Source organism: Paroedura picta, chromosome 8 (genome assembly GCF_049243985.1).
Source record: "Paroedura picta isolate Pp20150507F chromosome 8, Ppicta_v3.0, whole genome shotgun sequence".
In the NCBI taxonomy this organism is placed as follows: domain Eukaryota; kingdom Metazoa; phylum Chordata; class Lepidosauria; order Squamata; family Gekkonidae; genus Paroedura; species Paroedura picta.
In genome coordinates, this window is record NC_135376.1 from 90,567,537 (window position 1) to 90,591,645 (window position 24,109).

Consider the following 24,109-nt stretch of genomic DNA (forward strand, 5'->3'; position numbering starts at 1 on the left):
TTTAATCAAATTTTATTCTAATTTGTATTTATATGTTATGTTGTATACCACCCAGAGCTGGGCTACTGGGATAGATGGTATAAAAATCAGACAGATATGCAAGTCCCCAGATGGGCCCTGGGATTCCTCCAGTTTTACAGCTCATCTCCAGCTGACATGGAGCCCGAGGAGGACAGAAAACTCAGTGGGGGACAATGTCATAAATTTCACTCTTCAAAGTAGTTATTTTATCCAGGAAAAATTATCTTTGTAGTCTGGAGGAGAGATGGAATTTTAGGGGATCCCAGGGTCCCACCTGGAGGCTGACATCCCTGTCCACATTTGCCATTTTCTCCAGGAGAAATGGAAATCAGTTCTAGTGCCGGCAGAACTAGAAGCCTCCTTTGAATGTTGGCAACCCCCAGTGAACAGTCCACTTCTTCAAAGATGTTTGATGACACACAGTCACATACATAAAATCTTGTGGAATTCCTGGTGATGTGTGGAAGTTCTCCCAACTTCAAGGTGACACACCAAACCCTATTCCATGATCACAGATGCTAGGATGCTAGAAACTCTGAAGCAAAATTTATGACCAGGAAGAGGATGTTTGCAAGATCAGGTCATCAGGAACATCATGGACCAAAAGTTTTAATCCTCACCCATCTAATGGGTATCCTGCTGAACTGTCCTGGTGCACTTGAAGGCCTGCAGATTTTGTTGAGTAGGTTCGTCAGGCCTCCTGCTATGGCGGAATGCCATCCATCAAGGGTCTCTGCCCCACAGGTACCTTTCTGCATGACTGAAGGGATGCCTGTGAAAAAGAAATGCCTCTGAAAAAACTACTTCCTGGAAGAGCCAGCATGGTGTAGTGGCTAAGAGTGGTGGCTTCTAATCTGGCAAGTCGGGTTTGATTCCCAGCTCCTCCACATGCAGCCAGCTGGGTGAACTTGGGCTTGTCACAGCCCTGAGAGTGCTGTTCTCACAGAGCAGTCCTGTCAGGGCTCTCTCAGCCACACCTATCTCATAGGGCAGTGGTCCCCAACCTTTCTGAGGCTGGGGACTGGCAGGGCATCGGGCCGCGCCCGCGCGGACCACACCCACGCATCGGGCCGCGCCCGCATGGGCCGCGCATGCGCGAATGCGCGGCCTGGCCCTGATTCCCTCTCCCCACCCTCTTGCAGTAAAAAGCTTCCTGGGCCGCAAGCTTGCGGCCTGGGAAGTTTTTTACTGCGGGGGGGGGGGGGGGCGGGGAGAGGGAGCCGCGGCCCGGCGCCAGGCCGCGGCCTGCAGGTTGGGGACCACTGTCATAGGGTATCTGATGTGGGGAGAGGAAAGGGAAGGCAATTGTAAGCCACTTTGAGACTCCTTCAGGCAGTGAAAAGCAGGGTATAAAACCAACTCTTCTTCAAAACCAGTATCCTTGGCTTTTCATGACAACGGAATGTAGAAATGGTGCTGGGCCTTAAATAAGGTTTAGTAGAAAGGGGCTCATATTGCGCACATATGAAAATAACAGCTGTGGAACATGTCAAGGCAGTTGGGCAAATTGGCACTCTTCAGATGGTAATCCAAACTGCAAAGAGGTAAAATTAAAACAAAACAAAAGGGTTGGTGCTTATGCAGTGAGAAGTACTCGACCCCCATCCCCCTAAACAAGAATAATTTGACATGTTTCCCCTATAAATAGCACAGTAAGCCACAGAATGTGTGAAAGAGGCTGTGAGTTCATCAGTTTCCCACAGTAATCCATGGGAAGAGAACAATCTGTGACAACAAGAACATTTTCCTTTCCGCAGCAAGCTAGGGAAACCCCACATCTCCTCCTCCTTTGGATCATGGGCTACTATTGTTCACTTCCCAATAAATGACACAAGATTATTATTCCAAATCCCCACACTGCTATCAGGTTGTAGAGACTACACAGCTCCCTTCCCACAGAAAACTGATGGGTGTCTCTGGAATAAGGTGACCATGTGTCCTGAGTTTCACGGGACAGACACTCCTTGAAAGAATTGTCCCACATCCCGGCAAGATTTTTAAAAATCCCGCCTGCCCCTGGCCGCCCCTATGCCCTGGTATGCTGGGACTCACACCCACCTCGCCCCTTTCTTGCCCTCTTCACCTAAAGTGCCAACAGCAGGTCCCAAATCGCCAACAGCAAGGGCAGCGCAGAGCCCAGCTGGTGCAGGCAAACTCGAGCAGACACCATGGCTGTCCCCCTTGCCCCCACACATGCCGCCCGCCCTGCTTTGGAGTCCAACTTCAAAACTCTCAAGATTCTACAGCGGGATCCCTGGGGTGGGTCATAGGAGCCACCGATTGGCTGCGCCCACATCCCGTCCCACCCTGGGAAGGCAAAAGCGGAGAGCAGGAGAGGCTACTGCCCAGAGTCCCTGCCCCCTCCTCCTCGAGACTGGGGGAAGAAGGAGGGAAGGGGGAAGGAAGCCAGAACCCACAAAGTGGTGCCCTCACTTTGCCCTTGAAGGCAAGGGGAGCGTGGCCCAGTGCAACCGCCACAGTCGGAGGCTCTGCAGAAGGCGCGTCAATTATTTATCAACACATCCACAGACAGAATAATATTGGTTGCTCACACCAATCACTGCCGCCATTCATTCATATCTTAAAAGATGTGTGTAGATTGAGATATTCAATATTGTGTGTGTGTGTGTGTGTGTACTTCTTTCTGCAGCTCACAGGGTGATTCAAAAGAGAAACTGCTTTATTTGTAAGAACAAAACACTAAGGCAGGCTTTCTTGACCAGAGTTTTGAGAAACCCTGGGGTTTCTTGATGTCCCTGGAACCATTTCCTGAATGGGTGGGTTAATCGTTTTTATAGATATAGATTTAAATTTTGTTAAATATTAATCGACCTACTCTCCTCTCCCCAAATGGCCAATGGTGGGCCTGGAGGGGGTGGGAAGGGAAGTGGACCCAGGTGGGCATGTACTCAGCTATGCTTCCCAACCACATTCCACGTGAACACCATTTGGGGGGTCTCTTGATGCCTGAAGAATGTTTCAGGAGTTCCTCAAAGGTAAAAAATGTTGAGAAAGGCGCCACTAAGGAAAGAAAAGTCTAAGAAAATGTTTGAATGGAGATCCTATACCTACCAAGGGGATATTTTTCTATTTACTAATTTAGCCTATTCCAATCAGTTCTTCTACACAGTTCCCCTCAATCAGAAAAAAAACCCTTTTCACCCTATCCCTTAAGACAGGGGTAGTCAAACTGCGGCCCTCCAGATGCCCATGGACTACAATTCCCAGGAGCCCCTGCCAGCATTCGCTGGCAGGGGCTCCTGGGAATTATAGTCCATGGACATCTGGAGGGCCGCAGTTTGACTACCCCTGCCTTAAGATGACAGCTTCTCTGATACTACAGATGTTTTTGAATACCTGTTTCCCAAGTCTCTCCCTCTCAACGTTTTGTCAGCTCTCATTGGTTGCTCTTGGAAAGAGTTGGGACCAAGCCATCACACATGCCTATGACAGAAATTCCCAAATCATGGAATAGCTTTCTTGCCTTCTGAAGTTCCACAGTCCTGGGTGAAGAATATCACATGCATTGCTGCCCATTTAACCCAGCACATAGTGGGGTTTGGCTTACTCACTGTTTACCACTTCCATAGAGTTGCCAGTTTAGGGTTGTTAAATACCGGGAGATTTGTGGGGTAGAGCCTGCAGAAGGCAGGCTGCTTTTCTCTACCCGAAGGAGTCTCAAAGCGCCATACAATTGGGAGGTGAGGCTGAGAGAGCCCTGATATTGGTCAGAACAGCTTTATCAGTGCTGAGGCGAGCCCAAGGTCACCCAGCTGGCTGCATGTGGGGGAGCGTAGAATCAAACCCAGCTCGCCAGATTAGAAGTCCACGCTCTTAGCCACTACACCAAGCTGGCAACTCCTAACTACTACACCAATCTGGAGAAGGGAGCGACTTCAGTGGGGTACAATGCCAAAGAGTCTACCTTCCAAGGCAGCCATTTTCTCTGTCACCTGGAATTCAGTTGTAATCACATCAGATCTCCAGCCAAAGGGATGCCAGTCTCCAGATGGGACATGGGGGGGGGGGTCTTTCTGGTTTGACATCTCATCTCCAGGTGACAGAGACCAATTCCCCTGGAGAATATGGCTGCTTTGGAAGGTCGACTCCATTGAGATCCATCCCGGCCCAAAATCTTAGCTGCTCCCAGCTCCTCCCCCAAAGTCTCCAGACATATCCCAACCCAGAGCTTGCCACCCTATTCAATTACCAACATAACCTTCATTGAGCCTGCTTGTTGCCTTTCAGACTTCTTGCCTAACCCTAGAAGACCCCTGAGCTCCATTTGATCTGTACACGCATTGCAACCACCCAACGCAAGCTGTGCTTGGAAAGCATATATCCACCTCCCACCCCCATTCCAATTCGATGCTCAGCAGTCTCAGTATATTCCATTCCAGGGACAGTTCCCACTCCTACCCCACTTTGTCTTTCTACGCTTTAATTTGCAGCTCATTGGAATTCTTCTGTGCGCTTTGATTAAACCCACTTGGGCTGTTTCGAGTGCTCCCCCCCCCTCTCCTATTCAGTAAGAAACCTGTGTGCCCGATCACCAGGTGGGCATCTCCGCTCTCTCCGCTCTCTTCTCAATAGTGAATTTTTCATAGCAGTGCGCCTGCTTCCGGCACCGCAGGGGTGGGGGAAACACATCATTAGAGAACATTTGAATTCAAAAGATGCATTAGGGGAAGCAAGACAGCTGCATTTTACTGATTATTTTGGAGGTGTAAACAACTCTGATGATACCACCGCTGTAATTTGTTGCACAACACGGAAAAGGGAAGAAACAGACCAGATATAATATGTCACATAGAGCTATAGAAATACAGTCTTCTCCGGCGCGCCTCTCGAAAGAGCTAATCATCGCTCCCCCACGATACATTTGGGGAAGTGGAAGAGAGGTGGCAGTTGTGGCCAGGAGGGTCTTTCTCCAGCTGTGCCTGCACGTCAAGTGTGCCATTCCCCAGAGAACAAGGGAATTTGGCTCGTATCATGCATGCACAGTCATTTTAAGGTTACGTTTGTAGTGGAATGCACTCTGTGAAGGCCCCACTTTTGAAAAGCATCCAGCAGTTAGAATAACTAGCCCAAAATATCCTGGGTGCAGTTCAGTGGCAGCAGAACTGTAAGCCTTAGTATTTACTGGGGAGGGACGCCTGTGTCTCGGATCGCCTGATTTCAGGGTTGCCAGCTTGGGGATTGGGGGATAACTGGAGATTGGGGGGTGGAGCTGGAGGATGGTTGGGTTTGGGGAGGGCTTTCAATAGGGTATTATGCCATCGAAATCACCGTGCAAAGTGGTCATTTTTTCCAGGTGGCCCACACACTGTCAATGCATGTAAAATGAACTTCAAGTCTCCCACTCAGCTTCCATGTTCCATCAAAGCGAGGATACATGACATTTGTCACATATTCTCCACAGGGACTGGCAAGCCATATGGCAGTGGGGGTCACCATGGAGAACTCCCTCTCATAGTGTCATGGGGCCCTAGTTCCAGTGGGTACCGTGACGTACAGGGAGGAGAGGTTCCAGCCTCCTTCCTGCACCTGATTCCTGACCTAAAATTGTGCTGGGGGGAAATAATGTGTCTTCTCAGGCAGCCGGCTGTTCAAGCATCAGCGTGCATGCAGCAGCCCAGTGCTGTTTCTGGTCCTCCGCCTGTGCTGTAGTCCTGGGCAGAACTGGGGTACCATGGCAGTGTTAGGAGGCTGTTCTCCAAAAGGACCAGTGACTAGTTAATGTGTTTGCTTGTTTTGTATCTGGCCCTTCACAATGTCTTGGGGTGGCTAACAACAATAGATTTTGCAACAGTTGGGGCAGCTTGGAGGCAGCCATTGCCATGTCTCCTCTGCCCCTGGCCGCCACCACCACTGCCTGCTACCTGCAGCCACCCGCCACCCACCACCTGTCACCTGCTACTGCCGCTTGCTGCTGCCCGCCACCCACTACCGCTTGTGGCCACTCACCGCTGGCTGCTGCTAACGGGAGCAACCAACCTGGGGATCCCGTAGAAAGGGCCAGGCGACCCCAAATGGGGTTGGGACCCCAGAGTTGAGAACCACTGTCTTAGGTGATGCCAGTCCTTCTTACTTCATTAATACGCATGACCTTTGCCTCATTCTCTCGTCAGACCTGCCAAATCCAGAATTCAACATCTTTCTCTCCACTCCCCCCACCCCCCCCCCAGTATATACCAAGAAATTAAATATGGAGAAAATGACAACTTTTTATGCCATCTCCATATTCCATCACTGGGACTCACTATTCATTTGCTTGCTTTGAATGTCACAATAGGAATATAACCATAATAATAATAATAAAACCTTTCATTTTTAACAAACATAATCCATCTTCCATTAAATTATCTACTCCAATACTCCCAAGGAATTAGAAGGATTTGTGTGGCGCTGAATCGATGCCTACAGTGAAATCCTTTAATAATGGTTTCTCTGAATGAAAAGCCAGCTATGGCAGGGCAATTTTCAGAGCCCCCCCCCCCATCCCACATTCTTTTCAATGAAATAATTGCCAAAGAGGTAACCAACAGCCACAGGCAACTAACCTTGCTCACACTGATTCGCTGGCATGTAGGTGCAAACCAAGAGCCTCTTGTGGCACAGAGTGGTAAGGCAGCAGAAATGAGGCTGGGAGTTCAATCCCAGCAGCCAGCTCAAGGTTGTCTCAGCCTTCCATACTTCCGAGGTCAGAAAAATTAGTACCCAGCTTGCTGGGGGGTAAACGGTAATGACTGGGGAAGGCACTGGCAAACCACCCCATATTGAGTCTGCCATGAAAAAGCTGGAGGGCGTCACCCCAAGGGTCAGACATGACTCGGTGCTTGCACAGGGGATACCTTTACCTTTACCTTAGGTGCAAACCAATACAATGTGTCCATTCGTATACATAGACAACTATTTCCCCACACAGTGGCAGCTGATGTGTGATAAAATTATCTTGACCCTCAGGGAGAATAACATCTTGGGCAGGGATGCTCTGTATTGTGGCGTTTGAGGGCCACAGTGGAAGGGCTTTTGGAGTTCTGGCCCTGCTGGTAGACCTCTTGATTGCCCCTGGATTTTGGCCACTTTGACTGTTTCCACACCAGAGGCTTGGTGCCAGGCTGCAGGCTAGAGTTTGAGCTGGGGCAGGTTGCCCTGCTTCTTCCTGCTCCTGCATGGGAGCCAGGGCAGCAAAGTTACCAGTGTGGAAATGGTCCACAGAATGTTGGACTGGATGGGCTGTTGATCTGCTCCAACATAGCTTTCCTATGTTCTTATGTCTGGATCAGTGAAACTTTGTCTTCTTGGAGTTTAGGGGGCAGGAGTAGGACGGCTTCTGGAGTTCTGGCAAGCTGGTGAACCTCCTGATGGTACATGGGTTCTGGCCACTGTGTGACAGGATAGGCTGGATCATTGGCCTGATTCATCATGGCTTCTCTCATGACTGGGACAGTGATGCTCAGTATTCTTGGTGGGCAACAGTGGGAGGGTTTCTGGAGCTCTGCATCTGCTGTTAGATCTCCTGATGGCACCTGGGTTTTAGCCACTGTATGACACAGCATTGGACTAGATGGGTCACTGACCTTATCCAACATGGCTTCTCTTATGTTCTTAGGTTTTCCCAGCAGTAGCTGAGTACATGGCTTGTCTGAATGGCTTTGAGGGGACCAGTGCATTCCAGGCAGGACCAGGGCATCCAAAGGTCAAGTAGTAAGGTAAAAAATGCTGCTTGGTGAATCTTCCCTGAGTAAGGGAGAAACAGACCAAGCGTGTAATTGCTGTGCAGAATTACAGTGGTTGGAGCGGGTGCTAATCTGCTTGTGGTCCATGGCCCCAGGGAAGCAAGAGCCCTACCTCTGCAGGAAAAAAGAAATCGATGACTCTGAGGATTCTCAGGTACAACGAGGCCTTCAATATAAAGGCCAAAATCCCATCTCATCTCTACCATATCAACTGTGGGATTCCACCTCCCCCCCCAAAAAAAATGTTCTCCAATGTAAAACAAAGAAAGCAATTTTCTCTGGAGTCAGAACTAGTGTTGCATGATGAATTATTCCATCAGGGAAGCTGCCTAACAGTGCACTATGGACTTCTTCCTTCCCCACAAAGCTATGCACATTTCCTTGCACAATGCCCTAGTTTCCCCCATATGTTAGCTCGGCATGCTGCTCCTGCAGTAGCTGATTGGCTCTGATGCCCTCCTAGAACTGGACCAACATGTTCCCTTCAATTAGCATACTTGGCAGTAAAAACAGGAATGTGTCTTTCGGATCTGCAAAATTAAATGGTCAGGAAGCAAATGTCTACGTTTTCCTTCCATCGTTTGATTACTTTTTTTTTTTTAGGGGCTAGCTGTCAATCAATTAGAGTTGTGTCATTGTGCTTCTAATTCATTAAGCAATTAATTTATTCAGCTAATTGAACTAAATAAGGCAGGTGCCATTTGTTTTTTGTTTTTGTTTTTGTTTTTTAAGGATTAATGGGGAAAATATTTACTTAGACTGGATTTGGTGAAAGAGAAAATCTTAGAAATTATTTTTTTTCTCATTTTGTAATAATTTTAGAGTAAGTAATTTTATTATAAGTGTATTAGGTTGGACTAATTGGGAATTGTATATGTTTTCATTATCTTTTTAGTTTAACTTTAACTATCTTTTTCCTTTATTTTTTTTCCTTTTTATCAGTTCTTTCCTCCCAAAATTTTATGTTATTGTCTTAAGCTTTGCAATAAAAATATAACAACAAAAACAAAGATAATGATAATAAAATTAATAATAATGTGCAATTTTGAGATACTGGAAAAGAGGCAAGAGGACTCACACTGTCATCAAAAAACACAGGTGACCTGGACATCTCAGTGTTTTGACTGATCCCAGAGCATCGGACCAGAATCAATTGTCTGAAATTAATTCAAAAGAATTTTTGGCTTACCATCCGGAAGAAGTTCCTGACAGTTAGAGCACTTCCTCAGTGGAACAGGCTTCCTTGGGAGGTGGTGGGTTCTCCTTCTTTAGACATTTTTAAGCAGAGGCTTTTAAGCACCTGGCGGAGATTCTGATTCTGTGAATTTAGGCAGATTGCGGGTGGGTGGGTGGGCAGAAGGGATTGTGTCTGAGCTTGGCTCCTGTGGGCCTTTCTTGCATACCCAGGAAAATGCTAAGTCCCACCTTGGGATCAGGAGGTAAATTACTTTCAGGTCAGACTGGTCAGGGATTTTTAAGGGGTAGGGGAGGCGGCATCATCTTCACAAAGCCAAAAAGGGAAATGAAACCCAAACTAACTAGCCAAGTTAGGAATTTAAAGATTGAGCTACATGGAAAGTTTAAAATGCAAATATTTATTATCGTCATGTACACAAGTTAAAAAATAAAAGCATCAATAAATCATGGTTATATAATGTATATATACAAATAACTCATGGAACGGAGTTATTTTAAAATGCACAAATACAGTAAATTTTAGGGCTTACTAATCTATGCAATATATAAAAATAGGTCTGGTATGGAGAACATAGTTTGAAATATAATTCCAAAGACCACCACTCTCTGCATTTACCTAGCTCTCATTTAAAAGTGCATGCTCATGTGTTGTGCCAGAAGCATCATCTGGGCATGGAACTGAAGTCACTGGGGTGGGCTTCCTGCATTCTGCAGGGGATTAGACTAGGTGACCCTTTAGGTCCCTTCCAACTCTATGATTCTATGATTCTTCAGGGAAAAACACTGAAAAAATTGTGAGCATGTAAATATCCAGTATTTTTTTTCAATCCCCCCTCCCCCGGCAGTTCATGAAAATACTGACTATACAAAGACCAGGCAAACTTACAACACACACCCTTAAGGGTACATTAGGCTGAGAGAGTGACTGGCCCAAGACCACCCATTCAGTTTCTATGGTGAAGTAGGGTTTTGAACCCAGATCTCTCATATCTCGGCCTGACACTCTAAACCGGTGGTATTCACTTCATGGCTCACAAAAAGCATCATCGGTTCCACTTTCTGGTAAGGCCCTGGAGGAGGAGTGTGTCTCATGGCTTAAGAGTGCTTAATACCCACTCAGGGCAGCTGTCCCGCCTCCTCCTCTAACCAGTTTCCCTGTCTGTCCAGCAGCCAGCCTTCTGTCCCCCACCCTAGACCACCCCCTCCCACTTCCCTCCAAGGCTCAGAGGCTGCAGAACCCTGCTGCGTGAGAGCTGCCCCTGCCAAATAGCGGCCGCGAATTAGCGCGGCCGCCGTTGACGCGGCGGTGGGCGCCCCGGATCGGCGCAGACCCGGCTGCGTCAGCAGCCGCGCCGCGGCGCGCCAGGAGAGAGGCGGGGCTGCAGGCCTTAAAAGGCCGTGCGCACGCAGCCCGCCCTCTTCCCCGTCGACCTCGCGCCCGGACAGCTTGCTGTTCGGGGCGCGCTCAGGTAGGGAAGGCCCAGTGGCACATGGCGCTTCGGGCGCTTGCCTTTTGCTGGGCCTGGGAAGTCAGGGGCCCCGCCTCGCCGGCACAGAAAAAAAAACAAAAAAACACCAGATGCGTCCCGGTGGGGGAGGCTTTCAGGTCGGGGGGAAAGAGGGGCGGCGCGATGCCTCGCCGCCCGAAGTCGGCCGCTGCGGCGGCGGGGGGGTACGGCCACGCGGACGGGGGAGCTGGGTCCGGCGGAGCTCCGGCCGCGGGGGACGGGCATGTCGGCGGGCCTGGCCCTGCTACTCCCGAGGGACGGGAGGCGGCGGGCGGGCCTGCTCGGGCTTCGGCGGCGGCGCGGCCGCGGAGGAGCTGCCGTAGCCCGGCCCGGACGCCTTCTTCGCCCGGCGGGGGGGCGAGCCCCAGAGGGGCGGGGGAGAGGTGCGTGCGGCCCAGGCCTCGCCTGGCGCCAGCGGGGTGGGGTCGGGGGCCTCCGGGGCCGGATCTGAGCGGCGCCGTGGCCCGAGAGCTAGGAGGAGCGGGCGAGCGCGGGGGCGGTCTGGGTCCTGAGGCCGGTCCCTGCGCAGCCCGCGGCATTCGCGGTCCCCGTCGCCTGTGGCCTCCAGGTCCGGGGGCGGGGCCCGAAAACGGGCCTGCGCGTTGCGGGCCAGCCGGGCTTGGGCCTCGGCTATCCCGGGGTCCCGCGTCCGGGGCTCCGGGGCCAGGGACGCCGGGAACTAGGAGGGGCGTGGCCACGGGGGGTCCGGTTCCCGTCCAGCAAGGGTCGGGGCCGGGGGGAGCCCCGGAAGGGAGGCCCGTACGGCGGGGAGTCCGCCGCCATCAAGGTCAGGGTCGGCGGGGGCCAGGCAGGCCCCGGGCTCGTCAGGGTCCGCGTCCAGCGGGGGCGCCCGAAGCCGCTTGGGGGGCCCCAGGGACCGGGCCAGGGACGGCTACAGGTCCCCGTCCCCCTTACGCCGTCCTCGCCGGCTCCTCCGGCGGGGGGCAGATGGGTCCAGCGGGTCCTCCCCACGCCCTTCCCGGGGGGTCATCCGGGGGGCGTGTGGGGGGCACTCGGTGGAGGCGGTGACATTCTAGTCGCCGTAGTGGGCGGAGTCGCCGGTCATCCCGCTCCACTTCGTCCGGCCCCTCCCTTCCGCGCTGGTCCTCTGACTACCGGGCTGGGTTCGCCGAGGCCAAGGCGCTTTACGGGGCCCGGCGGGCACACCGGCGCAGCCTGGGCGGGGCTGACCCTTCGCTTTCCGGCAGCACGTTGGGGAGCACCGAATTCCGGACTCCTTCGCCAAGGCATGGTGAGAAGCGGAGGCGGAAGTCGCAGAGGAAGGCCCATAAGCGGAGGCGCACGTCACGGCACAGCTTGCCCTCGGGTGAGAGTTCCTCTTGGGAGGAGGGTGACAGCACCATCCATGATGGATGGTACTGGATCGAAGGGGCATATGTCCCGGGGATCCCGTCCTGGTTGAAGAGCAGGCGGCGGAATACGGTTCGGATGCTGGATGAGGCCGGTGTCAGCTTACGGCAGAGGGAGCCCCCCGGCCGATTCAGGGACGGCGAGGCGCCCCCCGGGGTGCACCTCCCCGTAAAATTGCGGGAGAGGGCCCTCGACCGGTACTTCGTCGATTTCTTCGAGTTGGTGAAGTGGCGCCAGAAGGGCGCTGATACGGGAAAAAAGGCCGACAAGGACAAGGCTCAGTCCCAGCCATGCGAGCGGACAATGCTCAATTGGCTCAAGGGCTTCGCCGAGTTCCAGGCATTGATTTGCGGGGGGTACCCGGAGAGGGGTTGGCACCTCGCCCGCTACCTTTACACGGTGCTCGAGGCCTGGGAGGTGGGGGGCGAGGAGGCCGCCTTCGATTACGATTGCGAGTTCAGGGAACTCGCTTCCCACAACGCTTCAACACGTTGGGATCTCCGGCTTCATGACGCTTGGTTCATGCAGGTGGGGCCCAGCGCCCGCCAGAAGAAAGACTGCGGGAAGAGCGGTTCTTCGGGCCCGGTCCGGAAGCTGAAGGGCCTGGTATGCTGGGACTATAATAGGGGTGGTTGCAAGCGCCGCAGGTGCCGCTTCGAGCATCAATGCGAGACTTGCGGGGGCGGCCATGCCATGGCGGCCTGCACGCAGCCTTCCTCTTCGCAGCCCTTTCGAGGCACCCGATCCTCCGGAAGAAAGGATGGGGGATCGGGGTCCGCAGCTCCTTCCACAGCCCCAAAGTCCGGCTAAGGCCGTGGGGTTGCTCCGCTCGATGGCTCCCACGCCGGTCAGGCTGCCTGTGCTGCTGGCATGGCTGGGTCAATACCTGGACAGGCCAGCGGCCGGTTACTTGGCGGCTGGGTTTTCGGAGGGTTTCCGGATCCCGTTCACCGGCGAGCGGGTGGAGTCAACTAGCGGGAACCTGCGGTCCGCCCGCGAGCTACCGGACGTGGTGGCTGCCAAGCTGTTGAAGGAACGGGCCACGGGCCGCATCGCCGGACCGTTCAGCAGTCCGCCTCTTCCCAACTTGAGGGTTTCCCCGCTCGGCGTTGTGCCGAAGAAGGCTCCCGGGGAATTCCGCCTCATCCACCATCTGTCGTACCCGAGGGGCGGGTCAGTTAACGACTTCATCCCTCCGGAGCTGTGCGCCGTACGGTATACCCCGTTCGACGAGGCGGTCGGCATGGTTCGCCGGTGTGGCCCCGGGGCACTGCTCGCGAAGTGCGACGTGCAATCCGCCTTCCGGCTTCTGCCCGTCCATCCGGACGATTTCTGCCTCCTGGGCTTCCGGTTCCTCGACGGATGGTACGTAGACAAGGCCATGCCAATGGGTTGCTCCATTGCATGCGCGGCCTTCGAAGCGTTCAGCACCTTCCTCGAGTGGGCCGCCAGGGTCCAGGGGGGAGTCAGGGAGCTGGCGCACTTCCTGGATGATTTTTTGATGGCTGGCCCGGCGGGCACGGAAGTTTGTTCGGTTAGTCTGAAGGCGTTCCAAGGGGTGATGGCCGCACTCGGCGTCCCCCTAGCCGCCGACAAGACGGAAGGTCCCGCGACCAGGCTCACTTTCTTGGGGGTTGAGCTCGACACCGTGGCGGGCACGTCACGGTTGCCGGTCGGCAAGGTGACCTCCCTTCGGGGGCTCATCCAGGGTATTCTGGAAAAGCGGAAGTGCACACTGCGGGACGTCCAGGTGCTGCTGGGTCACTTGAACTTCGCCTGCAGGGTGGAGACCCCAGGCAGGGCGTTTTGCTTCCGGTTGTCCTTCGCCACCCGAGGTTTGTCCCGGCCTTTTCACCACCTTCGTGTCACCGAGGATATGAAGGCGGACCTCCGCGTGTGGGAGCGGTTCCTGGAGGGGTTCAACGGCATGGCCATTTGGCAGACGCCGTATGCCCCCAGGGATTTACTACAGGTCCATTCCGATGCCGCAGGGGGATGCGGATTCGGGGTGTATTTCGACGGGGACTGGTGTGCTGCGCAGTGGCCAGACGCCTGGGCGGCGGAGGTTCACCGCGACTTGACCTTTCTGGAATTTTTCCCCATCGTGGTGGCCGTTCGCATTTGGGGGCCCCGTTTCGCGAATCGCCAGGTTGAGTTTATGTGCGACAATCAGGCCGTGGTTCAGATAGTAAACAGACAGTCGTCCAGATCCCCCAGGGTTATGCGCCTGGTCCGGGTTTTCGTGCTGGCCTGTCTGTCGCACAATGTCTCCTTCCGCGCCCGGCACGTCCCGGGGGTGACCAACGAGTTGGCCGACGCTCTCTCTCGGTTTCAGGTCGAGAGATTTCGCCGCCTCGCCCCTGCAGCGGCAGCGGACCCAGCAGCGTGCCCGGCAGACCTGTGGCAGCTTGGCGTCGGCTGATTATGGACGGGGTCCTGTCGTCCTTTGGCTGAATCCACGCGGAGGGCGTATCGGCAGGCGGCCAGCCAGTTTGTGGACTTCGCTCGGCTGGCTGGGCATTCTTCCGTCTGGCCCATGAGGGAGGGTCTTTTGCTCCGCTTCCTGGCTCACCTCAGGGAGCGGGGACTTTCCTACCGGACTTTACGGGTCATACTGGCTGGCCTTTCATTCTGCTCCAAGGCCGTGGGATCCTGGGATCCCGGGACGTCATTCCTTGCCCGGCAGGCCGTGAAGGGCTGGGGACGGCAGTGTGCACGTGGGCCGGATCCTCGACGCCCCATCACCAGAGCCGTACTGCATCAGCTGCTGGGGCACTTGCCGGCCGTGGCCAGTTCCAAGTTCGAGCGGGTCCTGTTCCAGGCGGCCTTCACGGCGGCTTTTCACGGAGCATTGCGGGGCGGCGAGCTGGTGGCCCAGTCCCGTGCCGCACGGTTTCCCGGGGGCCTGATGTTCTCAGACGTGGAGTTGGTTGACTCCGGAGTTCAGTGCTTGGTGCGCCGATCCAAGTGCGATCAAAGGGGCAAGGGGGCTCACGTGTACCTTCCGGCTTCCCGGGGGGAGGTCGACTGCCCGCGACGGGCCATGGCTGCTTATCTCGAAATCAGGCCGCCAGTGCCAGGGGCCCTGTTCGTGCACCAGAACGGGGCATGCCTGTCCCGGTATCAGTTTGTTGCGGTCCTTCGGTCTTGCCTGCAAGGGGCTGGGCTTCAACCAGCCTTGTATGGGGCCCATTCTTTTCGCATCGGAGCCGCCACTGAGGCCTACTTGGCTGGCGAGCCGCCCGGGGCTATCAAACGGAAAGGGCGATGGCGCTCGCAGGCATATAAGTCATACATTCGCCCTCAACATGCTGTCTGATTCTGGTTTTTCCCCAGGTGTCCCTTCGGCCACAGCGGTGGTCATGGTGGTGGGGCACAGTATTCCGTACTGGGCCGGCAGGCACGCAGCTTCTACTGGATGGGGAGCGGATCTTGGCCTGGAGGATGTCTGCAGGATTGCCTGGTCCAGACGGAGGGGACTACGGTGGTTGTCCTTGCTGCGGGTCGTGGCTGACGACATCCATCGCTGGGGCGTTCCCGACGTGCTGGTGATACACTTGGGAGAGAACGACCTGCCTTCCTTGACCGGCCGTCAGTTGAGTGCAGCCATGAAAGAGGACCTGGGGATCCTGCGACAACGCCTGCCGCGTACCATGTTGGTATGGTCAGCAATGCTGGATCGGTTGTTCTGGCGGGACGCCAGGCGGTCCGACCGGGTGAACTTGGCCAAGCAGAAGGCAGATAAGGCCGCGTCGAAGACCGTACTTTCCTTGGGGGTGCGGTGATTCCACACCCCGGCATAACTTTTCGTTCCCCGCTGCTGTTTCGGTCGGACGGGGTCCACCTTTCCGAGCGAGGGTGCGACCTCTGGCTTTCCGACGTGCGGGACGTTTTGCGCACAGTTTTGGTTGAGGGTTGGCGGGAACAGGGACCTAAGGTTCCTGTCCAGTGGCGGGTTATGCAAGGCAGGGAGCCCGTTGGCAGGGAGCCCGTCTGCGTACGGGACTCCCTGGAGTAGGGGGTCTCGTTAAGGAGACCGGCCACAACCGGGCGCGGCCTACCCGGCTGGGAGGCCAGGGGCCCGGGGCCAAGCGAGGGGAGGGGGCCCCTTGGAGGCGGACGCCCGTGGGGCCCCCTATGGTCGCTTCCCAGGGATCCCGCGGCGGAAGGCATCCCATCCTCCCGGCTGGCAGTGAGGCGAGGAGCTGGAACGCCGCGGGCATGGTGGTCAGCCGGCCGGCTGACAAGGTGGGGCTCCCTTACCTGGCATACGGGCCAACCCTCCGGCTGGGAGGGGTTCTGGTTAATAAACGGCTACGGCCAATTTTGTTGCCAAGTTCGGGTCTGCGTCGTTTCTGGGATAGTCGCCACCTGCTAGCCAAATAGCGGCCACGAATTAGCGCGGCCGCCGTTGACGCGGCGGTGGGCGCCCCGGATTGGCGCGGACCCGGCTGCGTCAGCAGCCGCGCCGCGGCGCGCCAGGAGAGAGGCGGGGCTGCAGGCCTTAAAAGGCCGTGCGCACGCAGCCCGCCCTCTTCCCCGTCGACCTCGCGCCCGGACAGTTACCCTCCCTTCCCGCCCTGTTTCTTATCGTTCGTCGCAGTCGTAGGGTTATGCAAGGCAGGGAGCCCGTTGGCAGGGAGCCCGTCTGCGTACGGGACTCCCTGGAGTAGGGGGTCTCGTTAAGGAGACCGGCCACAACCGGGCGCGGCCTACCCGGCTGGGAGGCCAGGGGCCCGGGGCCAAGCGAGGGGAGGGGGCCCCTTGGAGGCGGACGCCCGTGGGGCCCCCTATGGTCGCTTCCCAGGGATCCCGCAGCGGAAGGCATCCCATCCTCCCGGCTGGGAGTGAGGCGAGGAGCTGGAACGCCGCGGGCATGGTGGTCAGCCGGCCGGCTGACAAGGTGGGGCTCCCTTACCTGGCATACGAGCCAACCCTCCGGCTGGGAGGGGTTCTGGTTAATAAACGGCTGCGGCCAATTTTGTTGCCAAGTTCGGGTCTGCGTCGTTTCTGGGATAGTCGCCACCTGCTAGTCAATGAGTTTCCATCCCTGGGGGCCTCCTGCCTGCAGCCTTTCTAGGTCCTGGGGGGAGGGGGAGGCCATCCGCAGAGTTCTTTCACCCTACCCCACCCCCCTAATCTAGTGACCATTGTATTCCTGAATGCAATGGGTTTGGCCCCTAGTAGGCAAGAAATCTCAACCAAAAGTGCCACATTGGCTTCCATTCCTGGTATGAGGCCTGGCTTATATGGAGGCTCAGAGCTTGCTCATTCCTCCAGTGGTGGTGGCTCCAGTGTGGGAAACGTCTGCTAAACATATAGTTCGCCAGTTAAGACCCTTGCCCACATTCCTAAAATATGGGCTAAATGCCAAACAGGGGGACATGCCAGGGTTGTCAGGCCCCTTCTGACATCAGCGGGGAGTAGGGGAGTAGGATTCCCAGACTCATATTGGGAATATCTTGGAGAATAGGCAACAGAGCCTGGAGAAGCCAGGGACCTCAGTGAAGTACCCTGCCATAGAGTCCACCTTTGAAAGCCCCCCTTTTCTCCAGGCAAAATGATTCCTGAAATCTGGAGATGAGCTATATTGCTGGCGGATCCCCAGGTACCACCTGGAGGCTTGCATCCCTAGGAAATACTCAGAAGTGCCATGCCAAAGAGCCACTAAATTTCACCACACCTTCTGCCAGACCACAATGCTGAGCTTGAGGATAGGTCCTTTCCAATACCGTATTGCTTTAACTGACAAGGCTGTCTAACATGTAGCTTCCGATTCAGCTTCCATTGTCTAAGGAGGACAGAGGGGGGAAAACCCTGAACGTCCTCTTTCTCCCCTCAATGTCACATCGTTGTAAGATGAGCAATTTTGGTGCAGTCCCCCGAGGCTAGCTGATGAGAGCGCGCCATATGTCTCTTCATTTCTTCTGACATCGTCGTACGTTACATTTGTTGAGCTGGTTTCTGAAAGCCACGTCAGATCTCTCCAAATTGCATTAGCAGACTGCTAACGGTCCATTGTGGCAGTTGCCATATTTTAGCGATATTTATTAAATTGTTATGAGACATGGCTTGCCTTTGCCTCCGGAATGATGAATGGGTGGTGGGAAGATAGATGGGTTTGTTACCCGGCTCCAGCGTCTTGTAATTTCCTCATTTGCATCCTTAGTTATCCGCAAAAATCCCCCTCCCCACAGTGGATTTCCCAAAACATTTGTGTGAGCAGCATATTTCAACCAGCCCTCTGGTGTCTGCAAAAAGGAGAGCGAATGAAGATCAGTACTGAATTGTAGGGAGAGAAACTGGAAATGTTCACTTGCATAACCTTGAAGAGAGACTTAGGTAGTATTGTGTTTGGAGGATGCCCTCTAAGGTTTTTGGAAGGCCTGCATACAAAGCTGGTGCCAAGCAGATAGACCAGGGCTTCTCAGCAAGGGTTTTCTGAACCTGGGTTTCCTAAATAGGTGCGAGTTAATTATTTTTTTTTTTTTGTTAAAAAAAATGATTTGTGATATGACCATAGATGGTCGTCAACTCCCCCTCCCAAAACGGCCAATGATGGGCCTGAAGGGGGTGGGAAGGGGAGGAGCCCCAGGTGGGTGTGTACACAGCTATGCTTCCCAACATTATTCTGCATGATTATGCCATTTCTGGTGTTTCTTAAAGGCTGAAGAATGTTTCAGGGTGTTTCTCAGTGGTAAAGACATCGAGAAAGGTTGTGGTACACATCAGAAGCACATGATCTCAACCATTTGAAGCTCCAAATTCCTGTTCAGGCATCATATCCATAAGATGTTTGGACATATAAAGACATATGACAGACACAGGCTCAGCTTAGAAGAAGAAGATGTTCTTATATGCTGCTTTTTTTTACCAGAAGGAGTCTCAAATCAGCTTACAATCACCTTCCCTTTCCTCTTCCCACAACAGACACTCTGTGAGGGAGGTGGGACTGAGAGAGCCCTGAGATTCCTACTTGGTCAGAACTTTATCAGGACTGACAGAAGCCCAAGGTCACCCAGCTGGCTGCACATGGAGGAATACCAGATTAAAAGCCACTGTTCCTAACCACTGCATCAAGCTGGCTCTTACACGGTGCCTTGAATTCAACATCACACAAGGCCATGGTTTAATAAACCTAGCTCTGCTTAGTATGGTTGGCCAAACACGGGCCATTCAACTAATTATAAGCCACAAGCCATCAAATCAGGATTCAAGGTTTGTTTGTTAACCATAGATAGTGTTGGAATTAATTCAGTTCTGCTGAACCTGCAAGATGGAGCTCTTCCAGCAGGCATTTCGTTGAGAGAAGGGCAAGGCAGATCTTGTTGGGCCCCTCCTCCAAGTACCTGTCCTGAGGCATTCGGTTGAGATGCCCCTGTGGAGCCAGGAATTTTTTGGGAAAGTGGGTCTGGATTTTTACTTGATTGATCATTGTATTAATCTATTTTGTTGTATTTTACTTTTTGTAAACTGCCATGAGCCAGCTGGCCCAACAGCAGTGGCTAATAAATATACAATAAATAAATTAAAAACTATGATTTCATATACTGCAGTCAGACCTGATTTGTGGCTTATTCCTTGATAGCATTTCTTATACCATAGTGTTAAGGTAAGTTAAAGCATAGTGTTTCTAACAATTCCTGGAGCTACCCTTTATCATTCTAGGCAGCTCTAGGAATCAGCAGAAACTCTATGATAGAAACTTCCCATAAGGAGATAAACCCTTTTTTTTTCTTTTTAAAGGTTTTCTGGGCTCTGCCCTTTACAACCCTTCTAAGCAGCCATTTTCTCTAGAGTAAGTGATCTCTGTGGCCTGGTGATCAGCTGTAATTCCAGGACATATCCAGGACACACCATGAAGCTGGCAGCCCCAGAATGTCATAGTTCAGCACTTTTTTGCTTAGTCTGAAATTCCATATGCCACTGAAAGTGTTTCTCAGCCTTTCTTGGCACATGTGAAAAACAGAAGGTCAGTCTGAAACATGCATCCTGAGCTTCGCACTCAACAGACAGCCATGCAGAAAGATCGGTTTACAGCTCCCTTCCTACCTCTCTGCTCTTTACAAAGGATTCCCATCAAAGCAATGGGGCCATGGAAAGAGTCTGCAAATACTTCAAAATTCAGAAGCTTTCTTTTTCAGAGGAAGATACTAGAGGAAGATACATTCTAGGATTTCTCTACGTGTGGGCAATAGAGCCTCTTGTGGCGCAGAGTGGTAAGGCAGCAGACATGCAGTCTGAAGCTCTGCCCATGAGGCTGGGAGTTCAATCCCAGCAGCCGGCTCAAGGTTGACTCAGCCTTCCAAGGTCGGTAAAATGAGTACCCAGCTTGCTGGGGGGTAAACGGTAATGACTGGGGAAGGCACTGGCAAATTGAGTCTGCCATGAAAATGCTAGAGGGAGTCACCCCAAGGGTCAGACATGACTCGGTGCTTGCACAGGAGGCAATACAAGATGAGCTCTCAAACTGCTGAGGTTGCTGAATATATACAATAATCCCACCAGCCTCATAGAGTTAGTTGCCAGCTGAGTTCTGGGCCATTCTTGAATGGTCAAAGTTTCAAAGGGCCTGTAAAAATATGCTCTTCCGCCAAGCATATGGTTGAGGCCAAGGCTGAGCATTGAATGCCCCTCCACCGCCAGCCCCCTCTTTCCCCCTTCTGCCTGTGTGAAACTCTGATTAATCTGTCCCCAGGTTTTAGTGTCAGAGCGTGTTTTGTTGGGTTTTTGTTTTAATATTGTTTAGACAGATTGTTCTAAATGCATATGTTTTATCTTGCATGAAGTTTTAACTGCCTTCCTCTGCGTAGCAACCCAGGACTTCCTTATTCCATCCAAGCACTAACTGTGGCTGTATGCTTGCACACACACACACACACACACACACACACCACACACCACACGAGCGAAGCTAGAGCTTGAGCATCCTTCATAACTCCTCTGTAACTATAGCTTCCAGAGGATATAGTGATGGCCAGAGTAATATACAAGCTTTAAAGGGGGACTGGATAGATTCATGGAGAAGTCTATCGGTGGCTAATAGCCATGGGGGCTGAGGGGAACTCCCACAAAGCCTCTGAATCTCAGCACAAAGAGGCAATACCAGGAGCCTGTTGTTGGACTTCTGGAGAAACTGATTGGCCACTGTTTACGATGGGATGCTAGACTAGAAGGGACACTGGTCTGATCCAGTCTTCTTATATTCTTATGTTTACCGCCCTGAGCCATTAAAACTTGGAAAGGCATTATATAAATTCAATAATTCAACAAATACTAATAAAATAATAGATCAATATGGCTACCCTCTGCACCTAGCTGCTATCTGACAACAACAACAATGACAACAACAACAATAATAATGTCCCCTGAATACCAGGAGAAATTAGGCCTGTCTGTATAATTTCTGTAGTTCACAATATTCTTGGCACAGATTATACAAAGAACACCCTGTCCTGGACATACCCTTATTAACCTTCTGTCTTCTAATTTGTGGAGGAGACCCCATTTCACCCTAGGGAAGACCACCTGCAAACAGCACTTGGCTGCATCTGCAGCAAAAATTCTCCTCAGTCTACAGAAAGACTTGCTGCTGACCCATCCCAACCTGAGTCATGCAAGCTCTGCCTAAAGGGACCGAGAAAATCAACAGTGCAGAAGGGGGGAGGTAGTGGAGTTCTTGGGATTTGACTGACCATTTTGTAACAGTCCAGTGGGACAGAAGATTTATTGCCAGAGGCAAGAGTCTTCAAAGAGTGTTCCCAGGTCCATGTGCATCCCTACAGAGAGCAAACAATCCTCGATTTTACCTGGGCACACGCAGGAATTTGACGACGGGGTTCATAAGGCACTGAATTAAACCTAAGAAAGAAGGAATGGCACAGCATGGCAGAAGGCAAAGCTGCCTGTTAAAGGCCCTGTTAAAGGCAGCTTCTTCCCAGGGATGTTTGGAGAGGCCATGTGACAATTAGAAGGAGAAGGAAAAAGAGAAGTCAAGGCAGATGCTTCCCTTGGTATCATACATCAGGTTTCTACTCGGTTAAGGTAAAGGTATCCCCTGTGCAAGCACTGGGTCATGTCTGACCCTTGGGGTGACGCCCTCCAGCGTTTTCATGGCAGACTCAATACGGGGTGGTTTGCCAGTGCCTTCCCCAGTCATTACCGTTTACCCCCCAGCAAGCTGGGTACTCATTTTACCGACCTAGGAAGAATGGAAGGCTGAGTCAACCTTGAGCCGGCTGCTGGGATCGAACTCCCAGCCTTATGGGCAAAGCTTTCAGACAGCTGTCTTACCACTCTGCGCCACAAGAGGCTCATTTCTACTGGGTTACATCCATGTAATTGGAAACTCATTGTATGTTAATGCAGTGGTTTGTGAAACTGGAGATATATAGGCCACACACACACATACACACACACACACACACACAATTATATTCAAAAGTAAACCAAATTACATTCATTACCGTAAGTTGGAAACAATTTCAGCAAAGTATGCACACTAGTTCACACACACACACACAAACACACAGTGTGCATCTCAGAAGTAGGGGTAGCACCGAGAATACAAACTTTTCTGGCAACCAAAGGAAATGGTCTATCTTAATATGTACAAGAGTAACTGTAGAAACTCAGTTGTTGAGGGATCTATTGCTTTCCCATTGTTGCCTGCCATTTTCTTCTCTCAACTCCTTGTCCAGCCTCTGTTAACTAGAAAATACCTGTATTGTATGTTCATGATAACCATCTTACCACAGTTCTTTATTTCTGAATTACATCCCTTCCTTCTGGTAAGTCCTGAGGGCAGGGGACCCCCAACCTTTTCAAGCCTGTGGGCATCTTCTGAGACAGGGCAATGGGCATAATCACAACAATGGCTGCTGAAGGAGGTGGAGCCAATCACATTTCAGGGAGCAAGGTGAGATATAATAGTGATAGTGATGGTACCTCTCCAACATTTCAGGCAAAAGCCCACTTTCATCTGTGCCATCAACCAGAACTCCCGCTGGGGGAAAGCCCCAATTAGCCCTACTCACTTTCTAAAAGCATTTGACAGAACACCAGGAAAGGTATCAGCAGACACCATGGGCACCACGGTGGGGTCCAGGTGAACATTTGCTTTCCCCAGAGATATATCCAAGCATTTCCTGCCTGGCAGGGAAATGTTTAGATTAATTCTATTGGCATTTGAACCTCAGATTGGAAACACAGTCCCTATATTTAGACAGGGCTAGAACTCAGCCTCCAAAACTGTCACCCAAATTTCAGGCCACAGAGATTGAAGTGGTCAAAATAAAGGAATCCTAGATACAGATTAGCTTTAATGGCATAAAAAGAAATCCTATAGAACTTGGTAGGTCCTTTCCAATATCTTGGAAGACCAATTGTGAAACCTTTACTGGAAAACTCATTTAGCAATAAAGAGATTTTCAGTTCCTTAGGTGCCATCTTGAAAGAATGCTTCTTGATTAAGCCTATTGTATAATTATTTCAGAGAAACTTCACAACTCCTCTGTGGTGCGATGTTATGGGCCTGGAGTAGGTCCCTGATCATGCTTTTGGAACTTTTTCAAAATCTCTTTGAAAAAAGAATTTTAGCTTTGCCTCAGGTTACTCCAGCAACACTAGGACAAGTTGAGCTTGGTTTACCAGCAGAACAAATTTTAAGTCCAGTGACACCTTTAAGACCAACAAAGCTAGGTAAAATCTTTAAGACCAACAAATCTAGATAAAATCTTCCATGTGAGTGTGCTTGCAGGGGCTCATGGTCATTGTAGTCCATTGACATCTAGAGAGACACAGGGCCATTTCGCATGGGGATCTTTGTTGCAAATTGGTCACTGAATGAAAAATCGCCATTTAAAATAGTGGAATTCGTCGTTTTGCACACCTGGCTTTGTAGTGGAATCAGTTGCGTTTTTTAGCGTTTCCCACAGGCTTCCGGTCTCGGCAGAAATCGCTAGAAAGGAAGCGCTATTGCCAAGCTCGTCCCGCCCCTGGCCGTCAAGCAGCCAATGGGCAGCCGTTAGCATGCTCCCAAACAGCCCCTCTCCCTTTAAGAAAGGTTTTTTTTTTAAAAAAACAGACCCATAGCAACGAATCTGAGTAGATTCCTTGCAATGGAGAGACCCATCCAGCTGCCTAATGTGAGCTGTTGTTTTATCGTGTGATCGTTGCCACGCTGCCTCGAGTGATAAAAAAAAAATCCCCCCCCCCCTCTCACGGGCCCGATTTTCGGCTGAATTAATGTGTAAAAAATAAAGGGACTTT

General features: G+C 52.2%; 1 protein-coding gene and 1 long non-coding RNA gene across 5 annotated transcripts in view; both read right to left on the bottom strand.

The window, feature by feature from the left end:
- NRG3 (neuregulin 3) overlaps positions 1–24,109 on the bottom strand; it is an 805,324-nt gene that overhangs the window by 569,512 nt on the left and 211,703 nt on the right. The window lies entirely within an intron of this gene.
- LOC143843950 (uncharacterized) lies at positions 556–22,890 on the bottom strand. Its single transcript, XR_013233756.1, has 2 exons — positions 22,592–22,890; positions 556–793 (listed from the first exon to the last, which is right to left on the bottom strand). It is a non-coding gene; the product is annotated as an uncharacterized LOC143843950 (long non-coding RNA).